Source organism: Pan troglodytes, chromosome 17 (assembly GCF_028858775.2).
Source record: "Pan troglodytes isolate AG18354 chromosome 17, NHGRI_mPanTro3-v2.0_pri, whole genome shotgun sequence".
Classification (NCBI taxonomy): domain Eukaryota; kingdom Metazoa; phylum Chordata; class Mammalia; order Primates; family Hominidae; genus Pan; species Pan troglodytes.
In genome coordinates, this window is record NC_072415.2 from 86,285,664 (window position 1) to 86,294,964 (window position 9,301).

The 9,301-nt window shown below is 44.7% G+C and overlaps 1 long non-coding RNA gene across 1 annotated transcript in view; it reads right to left on the minus strand.

The window, feature by feature from the left end:
* Positions 1 to 1,389: 1,389 nt before the first annotated feature.
* Positions 1,390 to 9,301, minus strand: part of LOC107969532 (uncharacterized) — a 30,969-nt gene continuing 23,057 nt past the window's right edge. The window contains exon 2 of the long non-coding RNA XR_001711434.3: positions 1,390 to 2,918. This is a non-coding gene — a long non-coding RNA (uncharacterized LOC107969532). The remainder of the gene's footprint in view (positions 2,919 to 9,301) is intronic.

Below are 9,301 nucleotides of genomic sequence, written 5' to 3' on the forward strand. Positions count from 1 at the left end.
CTTCCCTTTCCCATCCCGTCCTCTCTCACTGAGTCACAGGGCCTCAGAGCTCACTTGTTTCAACCATGCCTTAACATTGAAACTGAGACCAATTGAAACCCCCAATGCAACAGTGCTGACCGATGGTGGGACATTGAAGAGGCATTTGCAGCAGAGGGCTGGCTCTGCCTTCATGGCGGGATTAATGCTCTTTCTCCAGAGTGAACTCTCACTCTTGCAGGATGAGCTATCTGGAGAGCAGGAGGTCACAGAGCAAGGCCACCCCTTGCGTTTTGTCTCTTTGCATACACCTGCTCACCTCTCTCACATGTGCTCTTGCCAAGTAATGTCATCCACCATGTTGCAATGCACACGAAGCCCTTGCCAGATGCAGCCACCTGATCTTGAACTTCACAGCCTCCAGAACTGTGAGCTAAGCCTCTTTCTTCATAAATTACCTAGTCTCAGATCTTCTGTTATAGCTACAGAAAACAGACCAAGACATGACTTATCCAAGAGCTTTCAGGGAATTAATGGCCAAGCAAAGGTTTGAACAAGCAGCCCTGACTCTTGGACAGAAGTATTCCTGACACACCATGCTGGAGGCTCAGGAGTGAAACCACCTGGCACAGGTGCTTAAAGAAAATGCACGTAAAGAAGCAGCTGTCATTCCTAGTAGGCATAACAGGGAATCGTTCGGCGGTTGGGCCGAGGTGTGTCCCATATGTGTCCAGACACGGTCGCCCAGTGTCTGTGATTGGTGGCTAGACCATGGCATGTTTTCTGTGTCCAGACACAGTCACCCGGTGTCTGTCTGTCTTGCTGCACTGGGTCATGAGTGGCTTGTCTGGTGTTGCTCTTCAGCGATGTGTTGTGTTAGGGAGGATGCCAGGCCCAGCTGTGTGGGCTGGGCTGGCACCAGGGAGGGGCTGCTATTCTCTTTCTCAGAAATGCTCCCATTTCACAGCTTTGTTCCAGTTGGCTTCTGGCACGTATCGGTCATGTGGACCTGCCCAGCAGTGTGCATACCTGCGAGTATCAGTGCCCCATCTCCACAGCATCAATCCCTTTTTGGTTCCTGTGAAAGGTCTCAGCTTCACAGTGGAGGGGCTGGGACAGGACCATTAGTGAGAGCCTCAGTGCTCCTGATGTTCCTACTTGCTGAATGCCAGCATAGCCATGGTCAGAGGCAGTGTTCTGTAAAAGTCCAGGCTTCAGAATCAGGCAGACCTGGGATTTTGCTCAGGCTCCGTCTCTGACAAGTTGTGACAATGTTGAGCAGGAGATGAAATCTCTCCAGGCCTCAGTTTCCCATCTGTCAGTTTACCCTCTCTGTAAAGAAAGGGTAAAAACACTTACCTTCCATATTTATTGTGAGGATTTAATAAGATGGTATAGGTTTACCATATGTGAAGTATTAATAAATGTTTAATCATCACTTTACTGCCTTTTAGTAGTTACAATTTACTTAACACCTACCATGTGATTTGACATTTGAAGTTCTCTCATCTTCACAAAAATACATAATTGTCCCTGTTTTACAGACAACAAACTGGAATGTAAAGACGTTTACTAAGATACCCTGAGGTTAAAAAGTGAGTGAAGTCTGAGGCAGGGTTAAATCTCTATCTGCCTGTATCCACAACCCATAATCTTCCCAATTGACAAGGGATCCCTAACCAGGGCTGTGGGCCACATGCACAGATGGCCTCAGCAATCCTGACGCAATATTGTGGGGTATGAGCTTTTTTTGGAGAAACAGTTTCATCACATCTCAAAAAAAGGTCTTGCACCAAAGAAGGTTAATAACCCAGCATCATACCAACTTTTCCTGACTTCCCCACTGCAGGGACTTTCAACATGTCTTGGCATCAAAATCTTTCTTTAAATAACATCTTATCCAAAACTTTATCATTTACAAAAGGCGGGGAGGTTAAAAACTGCTTTGGATTAAGGGCACATAGAGGGTGGGAGAGAAGGGATCAACAGCTCAGGTCCTCACCAGCTCAGTCTCCTCCTCCTCCTCCTCCCAGGGCTGCCCCTGCCAGGCGCCAAGACTCCAGGGATCCCAGGTGGAAAGCCACCATGCCAACAGCCACAGTTACCACAATAGTTTTCCATATTATCTGCATTGCAGCAGCCACTAACAATTCCATCAAGAGACACTCAGAGCAGAAACCATAAATGTCTCCAAGATGCTGTGTGGACCGAGGCAACACTCAGCTCCAGCGTGACAGGTTCCACTTTAAGGACCAGGCCTCAGATGGTTGCGTGAGGAGGTTTCCTGAGCAGACAGTGCAGGGAATGGAGCACAAAGTGCTTGGTGGACCTCCCAGAGTGCTCGCTGTCCTGCCTTCCAGCATGTGAGGAATTGAACTCTGAGTTGAAGACGCTTAAGCCTAGCAGTCAGAGGAACACAGGACAAACATCAGCCAAGAACACCCTCTAGAGGCACCTGGACAACCTTTTTCTGAATGATTTCAGAGACGCCAGGAGGAACTTCCCAAGAACAACACCCCCTATCCAGCCTGCTAGGAAATCTGAAATGAACCCTGAGGCTTCATTATTCTGTATCCTAAAGAATGTTCTACCTTCAAATACCCTGGCTGGAGCTGCACACACAGAAGGAGAAAGGTCCCCGGAGACCACAGGAGTCACCACTCCAGGGAGACCATGGGTTAGAGCCTCAACCAATGTCTGAGCAGTGCCTTAGATTGCAACAGTGCTTCACAGCCTCACTTCATCTGTTCTTCCCAACTACTCATGAGATTGAATGCAGGAGGTAGATGATCCTCTTCTCACAAATCAGCCACTTCATGAGATGGAATGCAGGAGGTAGATGATCCTCTTCTCACAAATCAGCCACTTCATGAGATGTTTACAGAGGAATGCAGCAGAAATACTGACGCTGAGCCTGTCCCCTCTCCAAATCACTACACCTACACCAAGAGGGTACAAGAAAAGACGTGGGAAAAGGCATTAAAAAATAATTTTAGCTGTTTCTTAAAAGTCTCTGGCCTTGACATTGGCTAGGCATCATCAGAACACTAGACCACATTGCACTTAATAAGCATTGACTTTATGGGAATCTGTCTTCCAAATGTATTGCTTCCCGCTATGCTGTCTTCTGTTGTAAAAACACTGCAGCATTTTTACAGGTTCCTAGAAAACCCAGAAAGAGTTTCTAGAATCCTAGTCTCACATAAGGAGCTGCATTCCAACGTGAGGTATCTGTAGCCTGCATTGGACTGGTGGTAACCAGTGTTTCCTGATCTACATTATGGAAACACCATCACAAGGGATAGCTCCAGAAAATGGCTAATTTCAGGGCCAGGTCACGGAGGAAAATGTGGCACAATTGCCGTCAACCCAATCAGCAAGTGGATGATCACTAGGATAATGCCCTTCTCCGTGAGCCCTTAGAACAATGTCAGAGGAACGCAGGACAAACATGGCCAAGAATACCCTCTGGAGGCACCTGGACAACCTTTTTCTGAATGATTTCAGAGATGCCAGGAGGAACTTCCCAAGAACGACACCCCCTACCCAACCTGCTAGGAAGTCTGAAATGAACCCTAAGGTTTCATTATTCTGTATCCTAAAGAATGTTCTACCTTCAAATACCCTGGGTGGAGCTGCACACACAGAAGGAGAAAGGTCCCCGGAGACCACAGGAGTCACCACTCCAGGGAGACCATGGGTCTTAGCCTCTATTATGTGACCTCTGTGTGCCTCCCCTGCTACCATAAGCTCCTTACAAGTAAAAGGTGAGTTTTAGAGTGAGGTCATTGTGCCATAAAAAAAGTGCCATATGGACAAAGGATTGTTATATTGTAACACATGTGCTTCCTCCAATGAAATTTTTTAGGATGGGGACCTTATTGTACTGATAATCATTTTTGTCTTTTAATTTTTGACATAACATTAATTTCTTGGGCACCCAAGAAAGTGTTGATGTTTTTGACACGTAAGAAGCCAAGCTTCCCGTTGGCTTATGCACCTCCTGCCTTATGAAATTGCTGTTCCTGTTATTTACGGCCATGCTCATCTTGTTCCAGGTACTGGACCATGCACATGTGTGGTCCCAAAGCCTCCACACCGCAATCCAATGCCCAGTTCAGCGAAGCTGTCAAAGACCTTTAGGAAAAAAGATTTCAAGACAAGCAAAAAAAAAAAAAATACATAAGGCAAAAAGAAGATTTGCCCATGAGGCAGTAAAGACCTAGCATGTAGCATAGCGCTTGGCAGCTCCAGCTCCAGCAAGGCAGCATGGCTGTGAAGCCCCTCTCAGAACGCCTGCACAGGACGCCGTGCTCCACGCGGGATGCTGGGAGGAGCAGTGGGCCAGGCTGTGGAGGGTCACAGACTCAGAATGGGTGGCATGCAGCTTCTGGAACTCGGTGAGCTTCCAAATGACACTTCACACCAAAATTATGCAAAGATTAGTTTTTATGAGTGGCAAAATCACAAAAACACAAGACAACAAATGAAGACAGCAGCTAATGTGTCATCACTATGCGTATTTTGTCTACTTCCAAAAACACTTCTCTAGAGCCTACAATTGAAGAATATGTATACACATGAAAATGTTTGAAAAAAAATTAAGAAAGAAGTCAGGTAACTGAAAAATGGAAAGTGAGTCAATAGTTGTAAAAGCAGCTAGGGATTATACACTTAACCATAACTGAGTTTTGAACTTCCTGGCAGTCAGGTCAATAAGTGAAACCTATGGCTTTCTAAGGACATTACAGTTCTCAACAAAAACAAACATTTTTCCCAAGGTAAAGTTCTGTGCTTAATTCATTAAGCAGATATGTAACATAAAAGACACTGAATAACATCATTAATAGTCTTTAACAAAATTCAGAATATAGAAAAATGTGGATTATTTAGCTGTCTCCTTTAAGATAAAATCAAAACCTTAATTTCACTTGTTCTTGTAACTTCCAAAATTAGTACATCTTATTATAAAGGATTCTTATACTGCACAAATGAGTAAAAATGTAATTGTTTTCATTTCTAAGACAGAATTTTTAGTTTTCGTTCATTAAAGATATTTGTATTGTGGCTTTGCTTCTCGATGAGCCTAGAACGTGGGAGAAGGGATGTTTTCAAATCCTCTACCCTTTCTCTCTCAAGTGTCAGCTACCTGCTTAGATTTCTGCTGAATTCTTAGTAGGAGTCAATTCGAGATGTGGCTCTAGACAGCTCTGTCCACAGAGCTGTCTGTGCAAGTAAAAATGCTGCCCACCTGCTCTGCCCAATGCCACCGCCGCTGACCCCGCGTGGCTCCTGAGAGCCTCGACTGTGTCCAGTGCAACTGAGGGACTACAGACCACTGAAGTGTTCACTCTAAAAACAGTAAGGCAGCAAATTTTATGTTGTGTATATTTCATCAAAATAAAAAATAAACAGTGCATATAGCAAGCTGTAGAAAGTTCACAGAGATTCTGAAAGAAACACAAATTTGTGTGAAGATTTTGCCAAATCTGGGTCAATTTTGCTGGGCTTACTCATAAGATTTCCAAAAATGTCTCTTGGTTCCTTTAGACTCAATTTCTAGAGTGATACAAACACAGGATCTGGTTTTCTGTCTGTGAAAAGTGCAGGATTTGGTTTTTTCTCTGTGAAAATGACAGTTTCTTTAAAAAAAAAAGGTTGCAAAACTTGGCTCTTTGCCTGATAGGGTGATCTATCCAAAAGCAAAGCCTTCACCTCTGACCAGAGCTACCTTCTGCACTTTGGTTCTTTGTCCCGCCCTGATCATTCTCCTTAAAATAAAAGAAACAGCAAATATAAAACACATATAATACAGGCACATATACATATATAATAATATTATATATACTTAACATATTATACTAAATATTATAAATATTTTTCTACATTTACATAATTAAACCTATTTTTTTAATAATCCTGATCGAGGCTTCAGCTCACCTTCCACACGAGAACACATGCAAATTAATACAGACCCAGAATTAACAGACACACAACTAAGCCTACGAGATTTCGGATCACCAAATATTTCAACAGATTCATAATTAAAGTTGGTAGTAGGTGTGGGGCCTTCTCAGGTATGGCTTTGAGACATGTGTTCTAGGTATAGGTGAGAACAAATTTGCAGTAGGTACATTTTCTAAAATGGTTTCTTTTATGATCAAGCCAGCCCACTGTCTCAATCTCCTACTGACAGGAGGTGCAAGAGCTTTGCCTCCAAGTTGCCACAGCACCTTCACAAATCTTCCATTCACACAGGCATCAGATGCCTACACATCATGTTTTGCAATGACAGGATACTACTTTTTGAAATATTGCCCTATTTACTTTTTCTGGTAATTCCTTTCCTTCCTTTATTCTTACCCCATTCAAGCACCTCTGCTGTCCTGCGTTTATTGACTCAGGGGAATAATTCAGTAGAGGAGGAAGGAAGGAATCTTGAATCTCCTGGCTTCTGGGTCTCAAAAATGTAGTCCCTTGGAGGAACAAATAAATGCTCAAGCCAAGATATATGAAAGTTTTGAGGAGAGACGTGCTTGTCTCCCCAGTTGCCCACCCCGAACTCACCCTTGGACTAGATTAAAATGTACTGGCTTGCAGGGAAAGAGAAGAAAGGTGGATAAGAAAGAGAAGTCCAGTTGCAGGTAGGACCCTGGGAGGCTGCAAAACCTGACATAAGTTCATAAGATCCGGAGTTCCCACGCCCAAGAGAGAACACCTGTAGAGTGAGTCTGGGTCAACTGGCCCATGAGGAGCCCACAAGATTTTTGTAATCTAACACAGCAAAAGCACGAAAGGCAGATTCCCAGGCACCATCAAGTGCAGGCCAGCAGCAGCAGCTACCAGGCACATGCCAAGGAAGGGGAGAGCGACCTGAAGGCCAGGGTGCCAAGGACCAACTCACTGCTCTGGAAGGGTAGGGGCCCAGACAGAGATCAGCAAAAACCCCGGGCTTCCCTGAGCATCCCTGCAATGCTGAGTAAACAGTGGTGGGACATTCGAGGGGCTGACTGACTTTTATTAAGATTCCATTACCCCCAGGAAAAGGAAAACTTGAATTAGAAATTAAATCAAGTTACTAAAAACTGAAGACGCATATTTCTTCCACAAGAGTTTAGGCACTAAGAATTTTACCGCCTTTAAGTAACAATCTACAGCCTTCACACGAGGGTGTGCATTCCCCGGGGCCAGTGGGCTTTCCTGATTCATCTCTTTGCAGAGCAATCCACAAAAGAAAGCCTGCTTTGGCTGCAACGCCAGCACTTACAGACCAGAGCATCCTGTTCTGCACACTTTCGCCTTATTTGAAATGTGTGTATATCGTGTTCAAGTATCTAGAGCAGGAAGTGCAGACAGAGGGCAAGGGTCGCACCTGCATCACAGCGTGCTCCCCTCAGAGTCCTGCTGTAACCTGTGCTGTGGATTTTCCCTTCACAAACGGTTTTATTAACAGTTACCTCTAGGATTTAACTGGAAAACTAAGCAATGTCGCAAGAAGGCTCTGGGGAAGACTGACCTTCCCAAAGATCTCCTTTCTGAGCCAAGAGTTGTTGAATTCTCTAAGCCAGAAAGGGCAGCTCTTTCTCTTCTGAAGGCACCACTGCATTCCAGTTAGGAAGCATTCCTAGGACAGGCTGCCCAGTGACCAGTGGCCACGCCGGCCCCCAGGGATGGATGGAGAGCTCTGAGTAAATGTGATCTCTTCATCTGTACACGAAAAACCTTTTGGAAAGGGTATGCATGTTGTCCTTATCCCTCAGTGTCCACGGAGCCCTGGGGATAAGGAATCATTCACAGAAATCTTCAGGAGAGCCTTGAAAACCCACTTAGTCATCCACACATGCTTCAGAAATTATTCACATAAGTTAGAAACCCAGAACATTTGGGCTGATTTTGTTATTTGTTGTATTTCTCTCTTTACGTTCATTTTTATCCTCCAAGTTCCTTTCCTCTTATGCTAATAATTATCTGCCTTGAATGGATAAAAAGTGAAGACCCATTTCCTTCTGATTAGTCTGCCAGTCTTCAATGGGTCTTCTTGCCTGATCTATGCATTCCTTCTTACCTCCAGCCTCAGGGCCAACTCAGGTGATCCAGTTGATCTCACACCTGGATTCCCGCAGTAACTTCCAGCCCCGCCTCCAGACACACCCCAGCCTGGTCTGCTCTGCTTTCAGCTAGGTCACTCTTCTCAATCACTTCCTTTCTCTTCTTACCCTTGACTGCCTGCCACAGGCCAATCAAGCTGGCAGCAGTGATACAAACCGTACTGCAACCAGACTGGCCAACGTGTTCCCTTTCCCCTGGCCACAGAGAGATCATGGTTCAGGCCGACCACAGCCTCCCATTCGGCTCTCTAGAACTTAACCTTGCAAGTTGAGGCTGCTCACCCTCTGTGGCCTCGGGGTCATCAAGACTGGATGTTCCCTAAGGCCTCTTTCAAATGTGCATAAGCAGAGACATTATGTGGAGGAGCCTATGCTGCTGGAGTCGAAAGGGGTCTTAAGTGCCACCATGACACCTCTGTTTATGCAAACTCCACATGCAGATGCCCTGTGCCAATTTCTCTGCCTCCATTTCCTCATTGTAAAATGGGTATCACAACAGCACTCACCTTGAAAAATGATGAGACTTAAACAAAATATCCACATTAATATTTAGAACAGGGCCTGGCTCACTGTGAGATCTCAGTAAATGGTAACTTTCTTCGGACATCAGCCCACATCCACCACCTCCAGGAAGCCTGCCATGACAACTGCAGTCCTTAGTCATTTCTCCCTCTTAGTAACTTACAGCATTTCTTCTGTCTTCCCTTCACTTGACACACAGTCATATACACTCTACAAATACTGTTTCTTGTATTCTTATTTTATCCAACTTGTAATGCTTTTCCCTCAACCAGATTTATGGAGGGTGCCCCCTATTGTGCTTCTCTGTAAACACTATGGTGACTTCACAGTGCCATGCCTCTTGCTGAACACCTGGAGCTACAGACATTGGAAAACTCCAACAAATGCCCAATGTCCTGGTGTGCCCAGAAAAGGGCCTGTCCAGGAAGCTGAGAGTCAGCCAGCTTCAGGACCAAAAACTTCACTTCAACAAAGATGAGATAGTCATTGACACATCAACTTCCAGAGAAATTGCTCATGGTGGATGATCTGTGATAAAAATAAAAATTAAAAAAGAAAACTCCCCAGCTGTTTGATCCACTTACAGGGCTAAGGAAGCCCAAAGATTTGGGAAAACTTCAGGTTTGGGGGTTTCCTTTAAATTCTGCATGTTATTAGCATAGTTTACTTTTCCTTATCAGTGAATATTGTAT